The sequence below is a fragment of the Staurois parvus genome, unplaced genomic scaffold (assembly GCF_062004578.1).
Source record: "Staurois parvus isolate SC_StPar_1 unplaced genomic scaffold, SC_StPar_1.0 ptg001634l, whole genome shotgun sequence".
Taxonomy (NCBI): domain Eukaryota; kingdom Metazoa; phylum Chordata; class Amphibia; order Anura; family Ranidae; genus Staurois; species Staurois parvus.
In genome coordinates, this window is record NW_028319430.1 from 242,501 (window position 1) to 266,577 (window position 24,077).

Sequence of the window (24,077 nt, forward strand, 5' to 3'; positions counted from 1 at the left end):
GATGCTGGTATGGGGGTGATCAGGACGCTGGTATGGGGTATGGCGGTGATCAGGATGCTGGTATGGGGTATGGGGGTGATCAGGATGCTGATATGGGGTATGGGGGTGATCAGGACGCTGGTATGGGGGTGATCAGGACGCTGGTATGGGGTATGGGGGTGATCAGGACGCTGGTATGAGGTATGGGGGTGATCAGGACGCTGGTATGAGGTATGGGGGTGATCAGGACGCTGGTAAGGGGTATGGGGGTGATCAGGATGCTGGTATGGGGTATGGGGGTGATCAGGACGCTGGTATGGGGTATGGTGGTGATCAGGATGCTGGTATGGGGTATGGGGGTGATCAGGACGCTGGTATGGGGGTGATCAGGACGCTGGTATGGGGTATGGGGGTGATCAGGACACTGGTATGGGGTATGGGGGTGATCAGGACGCTGGTAAGGGGTATGGTGGTGATCAGGATGCTGGTATGGGGTATGGTGGTGATCAGGATGCTGGTATGGGGGTGATCAGGACGCTGGTATGGGGTATGGGGGTGATCAGGACGCTGGTATGGGGGTGATCAGGACGCTGGTATGGGGTATGGGGGTGATCAGGACGCTGGTATGGGGTATGGGGGTGATCAGGACGCTGGTAAGGGGTGTGGGGGTGATCAGGGCGCTGGTATGGGGTATGGTGGTGATCAGGACGCTGGTATGGGGTAGTATAGGAGGAATAGTGCCCCATGATTGGTGTCAGTGGGAGGAATAGTGCCCCATCATTAGTATCAGTGGGGGGAATAGTGCCCCATCATTGGTGTCAGTGGGAGGAATAGTGCCCCATCATTGGTGTCAGTGGGAGGAGTAGTGCCCCATCATTGGTGTCAGTGGGAGGAATAGTGCCCCATCATTGGTGTCAGTGGGAGGAATAGTGCCCCATCATTGGTGTCAGTGGGAGGAGTAGTGCCCCATCATTGGTGTCAGTGGGAGGAATAGTGCCCCATCATTGGTGTCAGTGGGAGGAATAGTGTCCCATCATTGGTGTCAGTGGGCGGAACAGTGCCCCATCATTGGTGTCTGGGAGGAATAGTGCCTCATCATTGGTGTCAGTGGGAGGAATAGTGCCCCATCCGTGGTGTCAGTGGGAGGAGTAGTGCCCCATCATTGGTGTCAGTGGGAGGAGTAGTGCCCCATCATTAGTGGCAGTGGGAGGAGTAGTGCCCCATCATTGGTGTCAGTGGGAGTAGTGTCCCATCATTGGTGTCATTGGGAGGAATAGTGCCCCATCATTGGTGTCAGTGGGAGGAATAGTGCCCCATCATTGGTGTCAGTGGGAGTAGTGTCCCATCATTGGTGTCATTGGGAGGAATAGTGCCCCATCATTGGTGTCAGTGGGAGGAATAGTGCCCCATCATTGGTGTCAGTGGGAGGAATAGTGCCCCATCATTGGTGTCAGTGGGAGTAGTGTCCCATCATTGGTGTCATTGGGAGGAATAGTGCCCCATCATTGGTGTCAGTGGGAGGAATAGTGCCCCATCATTGGTATCAGTGGGAGGAAGGAGGAATAGTGCCCCATCATTGGTGTCAGTGGGAGGAGTAGTGCCCCTTCATTGGTGTCAGTGGGAGGAGTAGTGCCCCATCATTGGGGTCAGTGGGAGGAGTAGTGCCCCATCATTGGTGTCAGTGGGAGTAGTGCCCCATGATTGGTGTCAGTGGGAGGAGTAGTGCCCCATGATTGGTGTCAGTGGGAGGAGTAATGCCCCATGATTGGTGTCAGTGGGAGGAGTAGTGCCCCATGATTGGTGTCAGTGGGAGGAGTAGTGCCCCATGATTGGTGTCAGTGGGAGGAGTAATGCCCCATGATTGGTGTCAGTGGGAGGAGTAGTGCCCCATGATTGGTGTCAGTGGGAGGAGTAATGTCCCATGATTGGTGTCACTGGGAGGAGTAGTGCCCCATGATTGGTGTCAGTGGGAGGAGTAGTGCCCCATGATTGGTGTCAGTGGGAGGAGTAGTGCCCCATGATTGGTGTCAGTGGGAGGAATAGTGCCCCATCATTGGTGTCAGTGGGAGGAGTAGTGCCCCATGATTGGTGTCAGTGGGAGGAGTAGTACCCCATCATTGGTGTCACTGGGAGGAATAGTGCCCCATCATTGGTGTCAGTGGGAGGAGTAGTGCCCCATGATTGGTGTCAGTGGGAGGAGTAGTGCCCCATGATTGGTGTCAGTGGGAGGAGTAGTGCCCCATGATTGGTGTCAGTGGGAGGAGTAGTGCCCCATCATTGGTGTCACTGGGAGGAATAGTGCCCCATCATTGGTGTCAGTGGGAGGAGTAGTCCCCCATCAAAAGGGGGCCTTTTCCCCCGGGGGACTCCGATCACCAAGGAGGGGAGGCAGCCATGTTGGAGATTGCGTTGGCCGGGAATTGAACCCGGGTCAGCTGCTGGGAAAGCAGCCATGCTAACCACTACACCACCAACGCGAGGTTCCATGTCTTCTGATGGCAAAGGTCTCCTCCGTGCCTCCGACCCACCAATCCCAACCCTTCTCTCCATTGTATATACAGATATGATGGGGGAGGGGTGACACCCCAATATAGAGAGAACATTGTATATACAGATATGATGGGGGAGGGGTGACACCTCAATATAGAGAGAACATTGTATATACAGATATGATGGGGGGGGGGTGACACCCCAATATAGAGAGAACATTGTATATACAGATATGATGGGGGAGGGGTGACACCCCAATATAGAGAGAACATTGTATATACAGATAAGATGGGGGAGGGGTGACACCCCAATATAGAGAGAACATTGTATATACAGATATGATGGGGGGGGGGTGACACCCCAATATAGAGAGAACATTGTATATACAGATATGATGGGGGAGGGGTGACACCCCAATATAGAGAGAACATTGTATATACAGATATGATGGGGGATGGGTGACACCCCAATATAGAGAGAACATTGTATATACAGATATGATGGGGGGAGGTGACACCCCAATATAGAGAGAACATTGTATATACAGATATGATGGGGGAGGGGTGACACCCCAATATAGAGAGAACATTGTATATACAGATATGATGGGGGGGGGACCCCAATATAGAGAGAACATTGTATATACAGATATGATGGGGGAGGGGTGACACCCCAATATAGAGAGAACATTGTATATACAGATATGATGGGAGAGGGGTGACACCCCAATATAGAGAGAACATTGTATATACAGATATGATGGGGGGGGTGACACCCCAATATAGAGAGAACATTGTATATACAGATATGATGGGGGAGGGGTGACACCCCAATATAGAGAGAACATTGTATATACAGATATGATGGGGGAGGGGTGACACCCCAATATAGAGAGAACATTGTATATACAGATATGATGGGGGGGGTGACACCCCAATATAGAGAGAACATTGTATATACAGATATGATGGGGGAGGGGTGACACCCCAATATATAGAGAACATTGTATATACAGATATGATGGGGGAGGGGTGACATCCCAATATAGAGAGAACATTGTATATACAGATATGATGGGGGAGGGGTGACACCCCAATATAGAGAGAACATTGTATATACAGATATGATGGGGGAGGGGTGACACCCCAATATAGAGAGAACATTGTATATACAGATATGATGGGGGAGGGGTGACACCCCAATATAGAGAGAACATTGTATATACAGATATGATGGGGGAGGGGTGACACCCCAATATAGAGAGAACATTGTATATATGTCTTCTGATGGTGGACGTCTCTTTGGTGCCTTCAGCCAGGTGCGATGTAACACACACGTCATCCCGCAATTCTCATGCGTCTTGCCATGCGACAATTGCAGCAACATCACACTGCATTCGGGGCGCCATGTTGATGGTGAACGTCTCTTTGGTGCCACTTCAGACATCTCCATAGAGGACGTCACTGGCAGGAAGGGTTCTCATTGGCCCCAGCAGGAAAGGCCTCAAGCTGGAAAGACTCCTTCCACTTCTGAAGCCAATCAGAGTTCCTTTCTTTTCTCCCAGGCTTAGGCCTCTAAGGCCAAACCTAGGCCAGGGGCCCAGTTCAGTCACAAGCCTGGGGCCCCTAATCCCCAAACCTTCAGACTAGTCCTATTAAACCTCCTGAAGGGAAGTCCCCATTTCCTAAAGTGGGGGGACGTCTGTTGGCCTTTGGAGTCACCTGGTCAGCAGACATCTCAGAAGCTCAGGTAAGAGACGTGGTGTCCAGGGGCTACAGGCTAGAGTTCATCTCCCTTCCCCCACCCCGCTTCGTGTTGTCCAACCTGCCGGTGTCCCCGCAGGGACTAGCGGTCCTCCATGCTGCTCCTGCAGATCTGCTGACCCAAGGAGATCTCCCCATTGGACCAACAGCAGAAAGGTTTCCGGGTTTTTACTCCAACCGTTTCCTTGTTCTAAAGCCTCAAGGAGGACATAGGCTGCATTCACTGGGGGGATTAGGGGGCATACAGGGGATTCCTGGGGCTGGGATCACTGTGAACAGTGGGGGATGGGAAGTCTGTACAAAGCAATGACAGGCTGAGCCGGGACCATTCCCATGTATCCGCACATCCATCGGTCATCTGTGGTCAGGGAAGGATGAGCGATCCTGGCCCTAACCGTAGATGACCGATGGATGTGCGGATACATGGGAATGGTCGCGGCTCCTGTCAGCCTGTCATTGCTTTGTACAGACTTCCCATCCCCCACTGTTCACAGTGATCCCATCCGCAGGAATCCCCTGTATGCCCCTAATCCCCCCAGTGAATGCAGCCTATGTCCTCCTTGAGCTCGGGTTCACACCAATGCGGTGCGGGAAACGCTGCGAATCCTGTACGTTTCCCGCACCGCATTGCAATCGCATCACGTTCATGCGATCTGGTGCGGGAGTCAGTAATAAATTATTGACACCCGAAACAGATGGCAAGACGCGATGTGATTGCCAGAAATCACATGACATGGGTGAGAAGACCCATACCATGTGATTCAGGTGCGGATCTAAAGACAGTCCTGCACCTTTGTGGTGCGGATGCGATGTGATTTGAGCCATAGGAAGTGTATGGCCCAAATCGCAGCGCACAGACATGTGCATGGAATGCGCAGAGGAATGCGGTGTGATTCCTGTGCAGACTCCATGCAGTGTCCCGCACCACATAGTGTGAACCGGCTGGGAGGCTTTAGAACAGGGAAAAGGTTGGAGTAAGGCCCCGGTCACAGGGGGCGTACTAATCCGTACAGCCGTGGGGGGCCGTGTTTACTTGGGGGATGTACCGGTGTTCATGCATCCCTGTGCAGGCAGGTTCATTGATGTCAGTTGGGATGCAGCGGCTGCATGGATACAGACACTGCTCCCAATGTAACATCTGTGCGGGTGAACAGCTGTGAACACAGATAGTGTGCGTTCAGGGCCATGCATCCATACGGATGTCAGATTGGGATCAGCATCTGTGTCCATGTTACCACTACGTCCCAACTGACATCAATGGAACTGCCTGCACAGGGGTGCATGAACACCGGGACATCCCCTGCAAATAAACACGGCCCCCCACGGCGGTACAGATTGGTATGTCCCCTGTGAATGTGGCCTAAAAACCGGGAACCTTTCTGCTGTTGGTCCAATGGGGAGATCTCCTTGGGTCAGCAGATCTGCAGGAGCAGCATGGAGGACCGCTAGTCCCTGCGGGGACACCGGCAGGTTGGACAACACGAAGCGGGGTGGGGGCAGGGAGATGAACTCTAGTCTGTAGCCCCTGGACACCACGTCTCTTACCTGAGCTTCTGAGATGTCTGCTGACCAGGTGACCCCAAAGGCCAACAGACGTCCCCCCACTTTAGAAAGTAGGGAAATCCCTTCAGGAGGTTTAATAGGACTAGTCTGCAGGTTTGGGGATTAGGGGCCCCAGGCTTGTGACTGAACTGGGCCCCTGGCTTAGGTCTGGTCTTGGAGGATGAAGCTTGGGAGAAAAGAAAGGAACTCTAATTGGCTTCAGAAGTAGGAGGAGTCTTTCCAGCTTGAGGCCTTTTCTGCTGGGACCAATGAGAACCCTTCCTGCCAGTGACGTCCTTTATGGAGATGTCTGAAGAGGCACCAAAGAGACGTTCACCATCAACATGGCGCCCCGAATGCAGTGTGATGTTGCTGCAATTGTCGCATGGCAAGACGCATGAGAATTGCGGGATGACGTGTGTGTTACATCGCACCTGGCTGAAGGCACCAAAGAGACGTCCACCATCAGAAGACATATATACAATGTTCTCTCTATATTGGGGTGTCACCCCTCCCCCATCATATCTGTATATACAATGTTCTCTCTATATTGGGGTGTCACCCCTCCCCCATCATATCTGTATATACAATGTTCTCTCTATATTGGGGTGTCCCCCCCCCATCATATCTGTATATACAATGTTCTCTCTATATTGGGGTGTCACCCCTCCCCCATCATATCTGTATATACAATGCTCTCTCTATATTGGGGTGTCACCCCTCCCCCATCATATCTGTGTATACAATGTTCTCTCTATATTGGGGTGTCACCCCCCCCATCATATCTGTGTATACAATGTTCTCTCTATATTGGGGTGTCACCCCTCCCCCATCATATCTGTATTTACAATGTTCTCTCTATATTGGGTTCCCCCCCCCATCATATCTGTATATACAATGTTCTCTCTGTATTGGGGTGTCTCCCCTCCCCCATCATATCTGTGTATACAATGTTCTCTCTATATTGGGGTGTCACCCCTCCCCCATCATATCTGTATATACAATGTTCTCTCTATATTGGGGTGTCACCCCTCCCCCATCATATCTGTATATACAATGTTCTCTCTATATTGGGGTGTCCCCCCCCATCATATCTGTATATACAATGTTCTCTCTATATTGGGGTGTCCCCCCCATCATATCTCTGTATATACAATGTTCTCTCTATATTGGGGTGTCACCCCTCCCCCATCATATCTGTGTATATAATGTTCTCTCTATATTGGGGTGTCACCCCCCCCATCATATCTGTATATACAATGTTCTCTCTATATTGGGGTGTCCCCCCCATCATATCTGTATATACAATGTTCTCTCTATATTGGGGTGTCTCCCCTCCCCCATCATATCTGTATATACAATGTTCTCTCTATATTGGGGTGTCACCCCTCCCCCATATCTGTATATACAATGTTCTCTCTATATTGGGGTGTCACCCCTCCCCCATCATATCTGTGTATCTAATGTTCTCTCTGAGTCTTCTGGCCGGCCTCTTCGGTTGGCCCGCGCTTCTTCTTTAGCCGCAATACATTCTATAGGTGTCAGACACCACCTGACGGTATCTCTAGCGGCCCACAGTGCGGGGTTCCTCAGCACGCGGGGTCTAAGTCCCAATCTGCTTATGCACCAGGGCCCCTGATGGTGGGGATGGACTTGGAGCAGACCGAGACCAGGGCGCGATCCCTGAGTATGTCCAGCAGTGGTAGAGAGTACCGTCAGAGGTGTTGCGGGAAATAGAGCCTGACGAGAAGAGGCTAGTAGGCCTTGCAGCAGGGACTGATCCTTGCGGGATGGATGGATGGACAGTCAGCGTGACGTAAGGCGTAGTCAGGCAGGCCGGGTCAGCAACGTGCGGGCAGCGAGGTACCGGAGGAGCAGGCAGAGAATGGTCAGGGTCACGAGCCAGGTTCAGCAACGTGCGGGCAGCGAGGTACCGGAGGAGCAGGCAGAGAATGGTCAGGGTCACGAGCCGGGTTCAGCAACGTGCGGGCAGCGAGGTACCAGAGGAGCAGGCAGGAGAGTGGTCAGGGTCACGAGCCGGGTTCAGCAACGTGCGGGCAGCGAGGTACCGGAGGAGCAGGCAGAGAATGGTCAGGGTCACGAGCCGGGTTCAGCAACGTGCGGGCAGCGAGGTACCAGAGGAGCAGGCAGGAGAGTGGTCTGGGTCACGAGCCAGGTTCAGCAACGTGCGGGCAGCGAGGTACTGGAGGAGCAGGCAGAGAATGGTCAGGGTCACGAGCCGGGTTCAGCAACGTGCGGGCAGCGAGGTACCAGAGGAGCAGGCAGGAGAGTGGTCAGGGTCACGAGCCGGGTTCAGCAACGTGCGGGCAGCGAGGTACCGGAGGAGCAGGCAGAGAATGGTCAGGGTCACGAGCCGGGTTCAGCAACGTGCGGGCAGCGAGGTACCAGAGGAGCAGGCAGGAGAGTGGTCAGGTCAAGCCAGGGGTCAAGCAGGAGACAACCAGCAGGGTCAGGATCAAGCAGAGGTCGGCAACAGGAAACTTCACAAACCAGATGACAGGAACAGGATAATAAGACATACCTCCTGTCCTGTTTAAATAGCGCGCCCTGCGCTGTCATTGGTGCCAGGCGCCTGTCCGCGATCGGGAGTGCGCATGCGCGGCCGTCGCCGCCGCCACGATCGCCCAGGGCCCACTGGCTAGAGCGTGTCGGTGTTCTGTGGCAGAACACCCGACCCCTGACAATAGGTGAATACGGCTGCGATATTTAGGAGGTGACACAGTCGAAGATGAAACAGTCTGCTGGACATATAACTGGATGTCTCCCGCACAAGATGACGGCGACCTGGTATGAGGTGGGATTGTTGAGATTTTTCACCTTAGGTCGCTTGTGCTTCTTCTTTCGCTGGAATAAATTGCGTGGATTAAAGCGGGTGCCATCACTAGGAGATGCACCGCTGGGATGGCCAGTCGGTTGGTCAGTCCCAGAACTAATGTCATCGCTTGGTGGTTGGATGATGTCACTGATTGATGACATGGTAGAATATCTCTTAGGAATGATGTCATGCGTTGATGGGATGGCATCATCACCCTGTGGAATGACATCACTCGTTGATGGGACGGTATCATCAACCTGTGGAATGACATCACTCAGTAATGGGACGGTATCATCGTCCTGTGGAATGACGTCACTCATTGATGAGAACATTTTGCCATAACTGAACTCTATGGTTGTCCAGCGCCTCTTCATTGCCCGGCATAAATCCCGTAGGATAAAACGGGCGGTATCGCTAGGAATTTCACCTCTGGATTGGACACTGGGATGGGCAGTCATGGTTGTCCATTCTCGCCTATTGCCAGAACTCGATCGTAGGATCATGTCTTTTGTTGGAAAGACGCCAGAAGTCGTTGATGGTAAAGTGTTATCTAATGCTGGAAAGAGTAAACCTCTTGTTGATGTGCTGGAAGGATGACCACGGATGGGATCCCTGGGAGGTGCGACGCTGGGAATGGGAAAGTCAGAATCTCCCGTAGCACTGTCCGCATATTCATCTTTTGGTGGTATGTGGTCACTCTCTGGTAGATTGAGCTTGCGGTGCCTGAACTCCTTGGTTGGCCTGCGCCTCCCCATTGGCCGGCATAGATCCCGTAGGTGAGCACGGATGTCATCCCTTGGAGGTGGGACGCTGGGAATGGGAAGGTCAGTCTCTTCCATAGCACTGTCCACACTTTCACTTGTTGATGGGAAGATGTTAATGTTCCTGAGCCGCTTGTTTCGCTCACTCCTCCTCATTTCCCGGAGTAAATCCGTTATGTGAGCACGGACGTCATTGCTAGGAGGTGTGAGGATGGGAGTACGAAAGTCAGCCTGGTCCATAGTGATGTCTGTTGTTAGATTGATGTCAATCGTCGGTGGGTTGATGTTGCTTTTCGTTGGTTGGATCCATTGGTGAAATGGCTTGAAATATTTTAGGAACATTACCAGCAGCAAGATGATAAGTCCCAACAAGCATTCTGATTGGTGCTCAGCAACAGTATTTATAAGCATGGGTAGCACTGTGTTCCCTAAGGCCGCCCACCCATTGGACCAGACTGACTGGAGCCCAGCAACCATCCATTGGTAGCAGTCAGTGGCATTTATAAGCATGGGTAGCACTGTGTTCCCTAAGGCCGCCCACCCATTGGACCAGACTGACTGGAGCTCAGCAAACATCCATTGGTAGCAGTCAGTGGCATTTATAAGCATGGGTGGGATTCTGTTCCCTAAGGCTGCCCACCCATTGGACCAGACTGCCTGGAGCTCAGCAACCATCCATTGGTAGCAGTCAGTGGCATTTATAAGCATGGGTGGGGCTGTGTTCCCTAAGGCTGCCCACCCATTGGACCAGACTGACTGGAGCCCAGCAACCATCCATTGGTAGCAGTCAGTGGCATTTATAAGCATGGGTGGGGCTGTGTTCTCTGAGGTTGGCCCCTCGCTGTACCAGACATCGAGTAGTTGATAAAAGAATTCAATCAGCTCCAGGAACATCAAATATTGTTCTAATATTGTGGCCAGATGATTCCTGCGCAGGATGTACCTCAGAATGAGAACACTTATCAGGACTGTCCCCTTATACCAGAATGGAATGGTGGCCAGTAGTGAAAACCAACTGATGGGTCCTGGGGACTCATTTTCCAATTCTCTGACCTTTTCCTGCTCCAGTTCTTCCATCATCTTCATGGTCCTCCCCTCCTCCATGCGTATATCTGGGGAGTCTTTGATGAAATATCGGTGTTCCTCCATCATCTTCATGCTCCCCCCCTCCATGCGGATATCTGGGGAGTCTTTGATGAAATTTCTTTGTTCCTCCATAATCTTCATATCATTGTCCTTGTCCATGCCGGTCTTTGTGGAGTCTTTGATGTCCTTCCTGTGTACTCCCCAAGGGAGCAACAGGATAACAATCGCGGCAAAGATTCTGCACATTTTTGTTTTGTTTTTTTTAGAAAAAAAAACAGGAGCTCTGTAAGGAAGCAGCTGTCTCTGGTGAGAGAAAACAGCAACTGAGGACTCACAGTGAGGGAGGTCATGTGACCACAGTGAGGGGGGCGGGGTTTATGTGTGACCAATCAGCAGCCTCTGTTCAGCCTGCTTTACTCCGATTGGCTCATCTGGGATCCAGTCTGTTTACAGTGCAAAGTCACAGTGAGGGGGGCGGAGTTTATGTGTGACCAATCAGCAGCCTCTGTTCAGCCTGCTTTACTCTGATTGGCTCATCTGGGATCCAGCTCAGGTGGCTTTGGATTGGATGTTGGGATGTAGAGCAGATCTGGATTGGATCCTATTATATAACATTGATACCATTTCCCTGTATTTATAATATAGACGCCTCTGTTTATATTCATACAATGTTATTATAATGTCATTTTATTTATTTTACTGTATTAATAGGATTGTAATGATTGATATGAATTATAATATAAACAATAATGGGTGTAATATTAATAATCCCAATAATTATAATACAATAAAGCTGTTCTGTGTATTTGGATGACAGAAATCTCCTGGCCATTCTCTGTGCTGACATTTCCCTGATGTAATGCACACAGGAGCCGCTAGAGGGCAGCAACACTCAGCTCCTCCTGTAGTGTCCCATCACCATGGATTTCCTCCTGGAAGACCCATCACCATGGAGACCAGGCAGGAAGTGATCGGTGTTTTCATGGTGTCTGGAGGGGAAGTTGGGGAAGCTGCGCCCCGGGGTGGCCGGGAAGGGGAAGTGCTGGGGGAAGGGAGACACTGGGGGGGGGGGGGGTCAGCCCCCATTATTATTATGGGTAATAAGATGTGTAATCATATATAATGTTATAGTGATACATCGTCATAACTCCTCTGATAGTCACACTTATTGTTATCATTAACCATCACCGCTATACCCCCCCCATCATCACTATACCCCCCCCATCATCACTATACCCCCCCCATCATCACTATTCCCCCCCCCATCACCGCTATACCCCCCCCCATCATCGCTATACCCCCCCCATCATCACTATACCCCCCCATCATCACTATTCCCCCCCCCATCATCGCTATACCCCCCCCATCATCACTATACCCCCCCATCATCACTATACCCCCACCCATCACCGCTATACCCCCCCATCATCGCTATACCCCCCCCATCATCGCTATACCCCCCCCCATCATCGCTATACCCCCCCCCCATCATCGCTATACCCCCCCCCATCATCGCTATACCCCCCCATCACCGCTATATCCCCCCCATCATCGCTATACCCCCCCATCATCGCTATACCCCCCCCCATCATCGCTATACCCCCCCATCATCACTGCTATACCCCCCCCATCATCACTATACCCCCCATCATCACTATACCCCCCCCATCATCACTATACCCCCCCATCATCGCTGTACCCCCCCCATCATCGCTATACCCCCCATCATCGCTATACCCCACCATCATCGCTATACCCCCCCATCACCGCTGTACACCCCCCCCCACCATCATCGCTGTACACCCCCCACCATCATCACTGTACACCCCCCCCCCACCATGGCTGTACACCCCCCCCCCCATGTTTGGGACCCCCTGTATGACCTTTACCGGGGTAATCAGGACGGATGGCGGATGCAATGCTTTACAAGCTGCTAATAAAACAATTATAAATACACATTTTTTTTACCTGCAAAACACGGCATTTATTTATTTATTTCATTGTTTTTTAAGGTGAACTTCTATTGTTGGAGAATATTTCTCTGGCTGTCAGTTTGCATTTGTATCTTCTATGCTGGGAAAAGGTTTCTTTGAGTTGTGATGATTTGGTTTGTGATTATGATGGGTCACCATTGTGAACTAACCATCCGTTTTACTCTTCTAGAAGATCAGGAAATATTCCCGGACACATTCCTTGCTGACTCCCCAACATTAATAAAAGGGGGCGTTCAGAAGAGGGCGACAGACCCCAGTGTAGGCGAAGGGATGATGGCGTGCCCCCTGTCTTCTCTGACAGCCAATGGTGAGTTCACATGGGGAATGCCCTTCATCACTGAGCTGACAACACTGTCTCTGCTGCACTGAAATCCCAAGCAGTGTTGTCAGCCCCGGCCAGTTCTTCTCTGTATTACTAATAGCGTGTTAGGAGGCCTGGATCCCAAATGGGAAAACAGATTTGATGAAGAGAGGCAGCTCTGTAATGTGGGGTATCCCTGAGGGTCCCCAGAAAAGTGTCCAAGGATGAGAGTGCCCCCGGATAGTGTACGTCCAGTAAATGTTTATCAAATGTTACTTCAACTTTAAAGGATAAATGTAAAGGTGTACAACCCCCCCTCCCATCCCCCGATACCTGCTGTACTTACCTTTGGGGTGGGAGCTGTCAGGGCCCCCACAGGTGACCCAGTAGTCCAGGGATTCTCTGGGCAGCACTTCCTGGAAGGAGCAGATGGATTCTGATTGCTCGGCACTGTCACAGGGAGTCTATCTGGTCCGTCTTGTGAGCGCTGCACAGAAAAGAGCGGATATTTCACATTCCCTGACCACTGGACCTGCTGAAGAAACCCTGACAACTCAGGATGGCCAGAAGTAAGTACAGAGGGACCTGGGGGGGGGGGTACGGTGTTCATACACCCTCTGCACTGCATTTGTATTGTGGAGCTCACGGTGAGCTGACTATCTTCTACACCCTCTGCTATGATATGTCCCCCCCCCATGTATGTAGGATGGCATCGGTCTTGGGCAAGCGCCTGGTGCTGAAATCAGCGCCATCCATCAACTCTCATCCATTCTTCTTCAAAACATCACGGTCAGACAGCGGTGGGGGGGGGATAAAGGGGCGTGCTGTCAACCACGCTAGCCCCCAGTCTACAGCACATGTAATACATACATGCACTCTGTCACCTACAGCTCAGGATGAAATACACATTATAGATTCTCCTTTGAAGCTGGACTCCAGGTATGAAAAGAACATCAATGAATCCTCATAATCTCCTGTACAGCAGAGCTCAGGCTGGGAGATGGAGGAGCATCAGAGGGAACCAATAGGAATAGATAGAATTTGTGGTGGTTTTTGCCCATGTGATTGGTTCTGGCCTCTTTCACATAACCGTTCCAATCAGGTCCACCTGTCAGTTTTTGGATTTGGCTAAACAGGCCAGACTTCCCTCCCCCACCTCCATCAATGAGACTTCCCTCCCCACCTCCATCAATGAGACTTCCCTCCCCACTTCCATCAATGAGACTTTCCTCCTCACTTCCACCAATGAGACTTCCCTCCTCACATCCACCAATGAGACTTCCCTCCTCACATCCACCAATGAGACTTCCCTCCCCACCTCCATCAATGAGACTTTCCTCCTCACATCCACCAATGAGCCCCCACTGGGTTGTTTTCTTTTTGTGCTAAAAAGATTGGGGAAAAAAAACCAAACCGTTTTCTTTGTTCTGTTATACAATTTTGCACATTCTCCTCCAGGTTGCTGATGCCTCTCCAGTCGCCGTCATCTCGTCCAGCGTGCCCGCCAGTACTGGGGTGCACTTACCTGCGGGCGCCGTAGTTACTTTGGCTCCGCCCCCAGACATCATCGGGATGAAGGACAGCGGAGGAGATGTAAGTCCCTGATTTCAGTCTTCTGCTTCATTCTGCCTCAAGTATTCAGGGAAAGGGAAAAGCGATCACTTTGTAACAGGTTCTCTTTATAGCCCCGCCTCCTCTGCGGCTCTTTTTGTATAAACGGTTTGGTTAGGAAGGGAAGGATTACCATACACTTACAGATCTAAAGCCAGCGAGTTATAGAGGAAATAATGCAGCATGCAGACCTTTTACTAAAGCGCAACTCCACCAAAAAGGGGAAATTCCGCTTTAAAGTGACATCAACCACTTGCCTACCGGGCACTTTTACCCCCTTCCTGCCCAGGCCAGATGTCACACTTTGAATAACAATCGCACGGTCATGCAACATTGCATCCAAACTAAATTTATAGCTTTTTTTTTGACAAATAGAGCTTTTTTTTGCTATTTAATCATCACTGGGGGAAGGGGGGGGGGGGGGAGGGGGGGGTTATTTTGTGCTAAACAAAAGAAAGACCAAACATTATGAAAAAAATATATATTTTCTCTAAAGTTTTGTAAATAGGTGATGTTTCTCCTTCAATGATGTGTGCAGATGAGGCTGCACTGATGGGCACTGAGAGCCAGCACTGATGGGCATTGATTGGTGGGACTGATGGGCACTGACAGCCAGCACTGAGATGGCACTGATAGTCAGCACTGATGGGTATTGATCAGGAGGCACTGTTGAGGCTGCAACCAATATGCAGAACTGATAGACGGCACTGCTGGGCACTGATAGGTAGCACTGATGGGCACAGACAAGCGGCCCTGATGGCATTTATTGGAGGGACTGATGGGTACTGACATCCAGCACTGAGGAGACACTGATACTCAGCACTGATGGGTATTGATGAGGAGGCCGTGTTGAGGCTACACCAATATGATGCACTGATGGGACCTTAAATTCAACACATTATAAGCACTGATAGCGTGCACTGATGGCACCCATACAAAGCACTGATGGGGCTACACTGATAAGTGCCCTGATGATCAGTGTATTTGTCCCCTCTGAGAAATGCCGCTTCCCAGCTCTCCTCTCCTCATGTGCTGTGAGCGGGAGGAGAGGACTGCCGATATCCAGCATTTCTGATTTACACTGATTGGCTGTGATTGGGCACAGCTGACCACATGGTAAAAGGGCTGCTCTGATTGGCCCTTTTCTTGGACATATGATCAGCTGTGGCTGAAGGAGACAGGGATCAAAGAATTCTATGTTTTATTGTATTTGCTTCTCACCTACAAATAAAAAAAAATATTTTTTCCATTTCTAATCCTATTATTGCCATTATTATTCGGATAATTATCATTATAAATATTTTTTCTATTATTAATATTATCACGTCAATACTAAGGAGGCGAAGCAGCCATCTTGGATATTGCGTTGGCTGGGAATCGAACCCAGGTCAGCTGCTTGGAAAGCGGCTATGCTAACCACTACACCACCAACACGAGGTTGCATGTTTTTTAGAATGTGGGAGAAAACCGGAGTACCCGGAGGAAACCCACGCAGGCACAGGGAGAACATGCAAACTCCATGCAGATAGGGTCCTGGTCAGGATTTCAACCAAGGACCCCAGTGCTGCAAGGCTAACCAATAAGCCTCTGTGCTGCCCATATTTTGGCCTCTGATGTATAAGGCCCGCCCCCGCTGAGCGGGGTAAATCAGTGATGTCCAGTAGAGATTAGAGATGATGTCTTCAGCTGTACATTATTGGGTGGACGGGTTCGGGGATGTCGTCCATCTTATTTCCCACATGAGTGTCCTGTCTGTGAACATGAGGAGAACTCTTTGTGTGAGATGTTGGTCTGTGGAGCGGCCATGTGAAGAACGCTTCGTGCTCATGTCTTCTGATGGTGAAGGTCTCCTCTGTGCCCCCAACCTGACCCTTAGACAACCTCATATAGGACGTCGCTGGTAGTCAGAGTTCTCATTGGCCCCAGCAGAAAAGGCCTCAAGCTGGGAATACTCCTCCCACTTCTGAAGCCAAGAAGCGTTCCTTTCATTTCTCTGAGACTTCAACCTCCAAGGCCAGACTTAAGCCAGGGGCCCAGTTCAGTCACAATCCTGGGGCCCCTAATCCCCAAACCTACAGACAAGTTCTAATAAACATCCTAAGGGGAAGCCACCATTTCCCAATGTGGGGGGATGTCTGTTGGCCTTTGGGGTCACCTGTTCAGGGTCAGCAGACATCTCAGATGCTCCGGTAAGAGACGTGGTGCCCAGAGGCTACAGGCTGGAGTTCCAGTCTGCCTTTGTCCCCGCATAGACTACTGGTCCTCCATGCTGCTCCTGCACATCTTTTTGTTCTTCTTTTTTATTAGTCAGAGTTCTCATTGGCCCAGCAGAAAAGGCCTCAAGCTGGGATGACTCCTCCCACTTCTGAAGCCAAGAAGCGTTCCTGTCATTTCTCTGAGACTTCAACCTCCAAGGCCAGACCTAAGCCAGGGGCCCAGTTCAGTCACAAGTCTGGGGCCCCTAATCCCCAAACCTACAGACAAGTTCAATGAAACGTCCTAAGGGGAAGCCGCTATTTCCCAACGTGGGGGGACATCCCAATATAGAGAGAACATTGTATATACAGATATGATGGGGGAGGGGTGACACCCCAATATAGAGAGAACATTGTATATACAGATATGATGGGGGAGGGGTGACACCCCAATATAGAGAGAACATTGTATATACAGATATGATGGGGGAGGGGTGACACCCCAATATAGAGAGAACATTGTATATACAGATATGATGGGGAAGGGTGACACCCCAATATAGAGAGAACATTGTATATACAGATATGATGGGGGAGGGGTGACACCCCAATATAGAGAGAACATTGTATACAGTGGGGAACAGAAGTATATGAACCCCTGAGAAGATCCGTGTTCATATTTGGTACAGAAGCCTTTGTCTGCAATTACAGAGGTCAGACGTTTCCTGTAGTCCTTGGCCAGGTTTGCACTGCAACAGGGATTTTGGCCGACTCCTCCACACCGATCTCCTCTAGATCTGTCAGGTTTCGGGGCTGTCGCTGAGCAACACGGAGTTCAGCTCCCTCCAAAGATGTTCTATTGGCATTTAGGTGTGGAGACTGGCTAGGCGACTCCAGAACCTTGATATGCTTCTTACGGAGCCACTCCTTGGTTCTCCTGGCTGTGTGCTTCGGGTCGTTGTCATGTTGGAAGACCCAGCCACGACCCGTCTTCAATGCTCTGACTGAGGGAAGGAGGTTGTTGCTGAAAATCTCACAATAATTGGCCCCATTCATCCTCTCCTTAATACAGTGCAGACATCCTGTCCCCTTCACAGAAAAGCCCCCCCAAAGCATGATGTTACCACCCCCATGCTTCACAGTAGGGATGGTGTTCTTGGGATGCAACTCATCCTTCTTTTTCCTCCAAACACGACAAGTGAAGTTTACACCAAAAGTTCTCCTTTGGTCTCCTCTGACCACATGACTTTCTCCCATGCCTCCTCTGACCACATGACTTTCTCCCATGCCTCCTCTGACCACATGACTTTCTCCCATGCCTCCTCTGACCACATGACTTTCTCCCATGCCTCCTCTGCATCATCCAGATGGTGATTGGCAACCTTCAGACGGGCCTGGACATGTGATGACTGGAGCAGGGGAACCTTCAGACGGGCCTGGACATGTGATGACTGGAGCAGGGGAACCTTCAGACGGGCCTGGACATGTGATGACTGGAGCAGGGGAACCTTCAGACGGGCCTGGACATGTGATGACTGGAGCAGGGGAACCTTCAGACGGGCCTGGACATGTGATGACTGGAGCAGGGGAACCTTCCATGCAATGCATGATTGGAAACCATGACGTCGTAGTGTTCTACCGACAGTGACCCTTGAAACTGTGGTCCCAGCTCTCTTCATGTCATTGACCAGCTCCTCCCTTGTAGTTCTGGGCTGATTCCTCACCTTTCTTCTCATCAGTGATACCCCACGAGGGGACATCTTGCATGGAGCCCCAGTCCGAGGGAGACTGACAGTCGTCTTCAGCCTCTTCCATTTTCTAACAATTGCTCCAACAGTTGATCAATTTTCACCAAGCTGCTTGGCAATTGCCCCGTAGCCCTTTCCAGCCTAGTGGAGGTCCACAATTTTGTCTCTGGTGTCTTTTGACAGCTCTTTGGTCTTGCCCATGGTAGTATGTTTATATTACAACTGATTGTGTTGATGTTTATGTGGGACTCACTTTTGGCACAGTCATTCAAGACATATTTAATGGTACAAGAAACGTGGCATTTGTGTACTCTGTATACAGCGAGTAGGCTCAGGTCTAATACAACCATGCCACTTCAAGCACCTCTCGCTGTCACTGCTTTTTAGCCACACCCACCATTTGGTCCTCTGCCTTCTCTCCCTCCTTTTAGTTCTTGAGGTTTCCCCAATTCTCTCATAGTCCTAGCAATGCCCCTCATGCAGTATATGGTCTCTTATCCAGAACACGGATGTCTGTAGAGGAGAGTTGTCTTGTTGGGCTGCTGTGAAATTCTATAATATACACACAGGAGTCTCTCCTTCCAGTCTGGGTCAGCTTCCAGCAGCCGCTCTCCCTGTCCAGGTGAAGTCTGGCCTTGTCATTGTTGCTGGTGTATGGATCGTCACAAAACATCTCAAAGGTTCTGCTTTCCCTCCACATCGTCTGTACAGCTCCATGACACCTCGAGGCTGAGGACACTTCATATTACATGCACTGATCTCCGACCCGCTCTGTATGTACACCGGAAGTGATGATACCAGGGAGAGGAGGATGGAGGAAAAATCCTAGACAAAAAGAAAAAATGTAAACAAAAAGTAATAAAAAAAAAAAAAAAAAATACAATAACATTGCGTCTAAAGAGGTCCTAGCTAAACCCTGGTGGTCCTGTAAAGTAATTAAATGGTTCTTACTCAATTTGAAAATCTAATCTTCACAGACCCCATACAAGAGTTTAAACAAAGTCTGGACCCCATGGTAGAGCAATACCTCCCTGGAGACTCTGACTGGTTCCTATTGGTCCTCTGATACACAAAACAATTTTTTAAAAGATAGTCCACATAAGGAAACAAGTTGGACCCGTACTTCCCCTCCCCCAAGCCGCACGTTGTACCCATCCCTCCCCTCCTCTGAACCTCACGTTGTACCCATCCATCCCCTCCTCTGAACCTCACGTTGTACCCATCCCTCCCCCGAACCTCCACCTGATCCCTACACCCAACCTCCATTTCCTACAGCTCCTCCTGCTCGTCTCCTTCTCCCTCTGATCATTTTTTCTTATCTTCTTCTGTTTCAATATTTTTATTAGATCAATACAACTGGTCGCCCACACAAGGGGTACAAGGCAAAAAACAGATGACAAGCCGGGCGATGGCTACAACAACTTTGTGCCGCCCTGTAGCATTATTTCTGCTATAGAGCGGTCAGAAGCGGTTTGTGTTACGGCACTGCGTTACTTTAACTGACAATTGCGCAGTCATGCTATCCTGCAACCAAATGAAGTTTATGTCCCTTTTCCCCCACAAATAGAGCTTTCTTTCGGTGGCATATGATTGCCTGTGCGGTTTTTATTTTTTGCTCTATAAGAAAAAAAAAAAAAGAAAAAAAAAAAAAAAAAAAGGAGCAACAATTGAGAAAAAAAAAAAAAAAAAAAAAAAACTGTATTTTTTACTTTTTGCTATAAAACATGTCCAGTAAAAAAAATGTTAAAATCAAATTCCATCATAAATTTCAGCCAAAATGTACTCTGCTCGGTGTCTTTGCTAAAAAAAAAATCCCAATCTGTGTAAATTAATTGGTTATGTGAAAGTTATAACGTTTACAAATGGCGGTATAGATACTGGATTTTTTTTTTATATTAATAATAGCGACTTATGGCGGGACTGCGGCGGGCATTCTGACACTGGAGGGAACTGACTTGGGGTTGCTGACATCCCCAGTGACACCAATACAGTGATCAGTGCTAAAAAAAGCACTGACACTGTACTAAGGACACTGGGGAGGAAGGGGGTTAACATTTGGAGGCAAAGGGTTAACTGTGTGATTATTATTATTATACAGGATTTATGGCGCCAACGGTTTGCTCAGCACTTTACAATATAATGGGAGACAAAACAGCAACAATACAAGAGGGATAGGAGGGCCTGATCCTGGGAGCTTACAATCTAGGAGGGAGGGATGAATGGTACAGTAGGTAGTCACTGTGGTTGATGAAATGGTTGGAAGAGTAGAGGATTCTAGAATTAGCAGAGGGCAGGATAGGCTTCCCTGAAGAGAAAGGTTTTCAGTGATCGCCTAAAGGCAAGTAGAGTAGGTGATAGTCTGATAGATTGGGGTAGGGAGTTCCAGAGGATGGGTGACGCCCTGGAGAAGTCTTGGAGACAAGCGTGGGAGGAGGAGATAAGGTAGCTAGAGGGTAAGAGGTCATGCGAGGAGCAGAGAGTACGGTTTGGGTGATATTTAGAGATGAGATCGGTTATGTAGATTGGGGCAGTGTTATAAATGGCTTTATAGGTCATTGTTCGTGTTTTGAATTTTATCCGTTGGGCAACTGGGTGGAGGAATTGGCAGAGAGGGGTGGAGGACACTGAATGGAGGCCAGTGGAGGGATTGGCAGAGAGGGGTGGAGGACACTGAATGGAGGTCAGTGGAGGGATTGGCAGAGAGGGGTGGAGGACACTGAGTGGAGGCCAGTGGAGGGATTGGCAGAGAGGGGTGGAGGACACTGAATGGAGGCCAGTGGAGGGATTGGCAGAGATGGGTGGAGGACACTGAGTGGAGGCCAGTGGAGGAATTGGCAGAGAGGGGTGGAGGACACTGAATGGAGGCCAGTGGAGGGATTGGCAGAGAGGGGTGGAGGACACTGAATGGAGGTCAGTGGAGGGATTGGCAGAGAGGGGTGGAGGACACTGAATGGAGGTCAGTGGAGGGATTGGCAGAGAGGGGTGGAGGACACTGAGTGGAGGCCAGTGGAGGGATTGGCAGAGAGGGGTGGAGGACACTGAGTGGAGGCCAGTGGAGGAATTGGCAGAGAGGGGTGGAGGACACTGAGTGGAGGTTAGTGGAGGGATTGGCAGAGAGGGGTGACAGATACAGAACGGTTAGTAAGGTGGATGAGTCTGGCAGCAGCATTCATGATAGACTGGAGTGGGGATAGCCTGCGATGAGGTCGGCCAAGGAGGAGGGAGTTACAATAGTCGAGGCGTAATATAATAAGGGAGTGAATGAGTTACTTAGTGGTTTCGGAGGTTAGGAATGGGCGTATCTTGGAGATGTTGCGAATGTGAAGTCTACATGAGTTTGTCAGCGACTGGATCTGGGGCTGGAAGGACAGATGGGAGTCTAGAATTACACCGAGTACCCTGACATGAGGGGAGGGACTGATGATTGTGTTAGCGATATTCATGGTGAGGTCAATGGAGGGGGCACGGGCTGGGGGGGGAATACTAGGAGCTCTGTTTTGGAAAGGTTGATGGGAGTGTTTTACTAGAAAGAGAGGGCGTGCTTCACTGTAAGCACACTGACAGGGATGGCTGTGCTCTGCCATCCCGATCAGTGTGCCCAAACTGATAGGACAGCTGCATTATAAACAATGCAGCTGTCCTCCCTGTTGGTGATCGGCAGTAATCACTGGCTGGGACCTGGTGATTGACACGATCGGGAGCGTGGATAGAGTGGTCACGTGTGCCCCCAACAAAGGAAATACGTGATCCTGCGCACAGGGGCCACCCCTGGATATAACGTTTATAGGGAAAGTTGATCCAGTGAATATCCAATTGCCTCTCGGGGGGATCAGGAAGGAATTTTTTTCCCAGCAGGAGGAGATTGGATCGTGTGTTGCTGTTTTTTTTTTGCCTTCCTCTGGATCAACTGTGAGTGTAGGATTATACATTTTTTTTTTGGTTGAACTGGATGGACTTTTGTCTTTTTTCAGCCGGACTAACTATGTAACCTGAACTGTATCGCACACGGGGACTGTTATAGTAACTATAAAAATGACAACCACCATTTCGTTACCCAGGGCCTCGGCTTCCAGGAAATAAATACTTCAGTGGGCTTTACAGGTTTTATTTAAAAAAAAAAAAAAAAAATGCAAAATGTGCAAAAATGAAACATATGTGCTAGAAGATTAAAGGTTAGAAAAAGGGAAATGTGGAATCACGTGATGACAAGACTCCACCCACTCCCTGGAAGGTGCAATGATTGCCAGTAAAAGATAAATAGATACATTGTGTCTCATCCTCCACGCAGCGAACACCGTGTGCAGCCAATCAGAACACGGAGACATCTGTGACCCCGCCCACCGCTGGACAAAAACATGGGCGGGGACTGGGATACAGTATGGGAGCCCATGTACAGAGGGCGGAGACCGGGCCGTGTGTGGGAGGGGCCGGGGGTCTGAACGGTCGGTTAGCGGATGGGAAGAGCGGGGAGTGTCGGGAGGATTTCACCTCACGGTCAGCGCTGGCACCTGCAGCCGGCAACACCGGGAGACACAGTCCGGGCGCCCCCCACAGGAGCTCCAGGGCCCGCTCACAGCTGCGACTTTTGCGGCCCCGGTGGTTCTGGCCTATAGAGAGGGGTGGACGGATGCTGGACAGGGGGGCGGGGCGATATGCATATCCGGTCTTGCGCAGTGTTTGATGTGGAACGTGAAGGCTAGACACACCGGCCAGTATGATCCCAGACACCGCAGCCTGCCCTCCCCGAGCCGTGACCTGCCCGCCGGCCGCTCTGGTGTATGGAGGTGAGTGCGCATCCCGGTGCAGCGTGTGACGGAGGGGGAGGGAAGGGTGAAAAACACCTCCTTTCCTTCAGTTGTACATACAGAAGCCCCGCCCCTGGGGCAGCGCTCCATCTGTAAGGAAGAGAGCTTTGTACTTGTGGGGGGAGAACTTGGATGTGTACAGCGCACCCCCCCCAACCCTGCACACAGGGCGCCCCCCCAACCCCGCACCTATCAATGCCAGTCAGTGCTACCTAACAGTGCCTCATCATCAGTGCCACCTATCAGTGTCCATCAGTGCAGCCTATCAGTGCCTCATCATCAGTGCAGCCTATCAGTGCCTCATCATCAGTGCAGCCTATCAGTGCCTCATCATCAGTGCAGCCTATCAGTGCCTCATCATCAGTGCAGCCTCATTAGCGCACATCAGTGAAGGAGAAAAATCACTTATTTACAAAATTTTAAAACAAAAACTAAGTAAACTTTTTTTTTTTTTAATTCTCAGTGTTTTTTGGTTTGTTTTGCAAAAAAATAAAATCCCTGAGGGGATTAAATATACCAAAATAAAGCTCTGTCTCAAAAAAATTATAAAAATGTCATATGGGTACAGTGTTGCATGAGCGCGCAATTGTCATTCAAAGTGTGACAGCGCTGAAAGCTGGAAACTGGCCTGGGCGGGAAGGGGGCGGAAGCGCCCCGTAGGCGGGAAGGGGGCGGAAGCGCCCCGTAGGCGGGAAGGGGGCGGAAGCGCCCCGTAGGCGGGAAGGGGGCGGAAGCGCCCCGTAGGCGGGAAGGGGGCGGAAGTGCCCGGGGGGGGGGGGGCAGGAAGGGGGTAGAAGTGTCCTGTAGGCAGGAAGGGGGTAGAAGTGCCGGGGGGGGGGGGCAGGAAGGGGGTAGAAGTGTCCTGTAGGCAGGAAGGGGGTAGAAGTGTCCTGTAGGCAGGAAGGGGGTAGAAGTGCCCGGTAGGCGGGAAGGGGGTAGAAGTGTATGGTAGGCAGGAAGGGGGTA

General features: G+C 50.5%; 1 long non-coding RNA gene across 1 annotated transcript in view; it reads left to right on the forward strand.

Moving 5' to 3' along the window:
• Positions 1-12,755, forward strand: part of LOC149434982 (uncharacterized) — a 28,705-nt gene extending 15,950 nt beyond the window's left edge. Inside the window, exon 4 of the long non-coding RNA XR_016308583.1 lies at positions 12,621-12,755. This is a non-coding gene — a long non-coding RNA (uncharacterized LOC149434982). The remainder of the gene's footprint in view (positions 1-12,620) is intronic.
• The last annotated feature ends 11,322 nt before the right edge of the window (positions 12,756-24,077 follow it).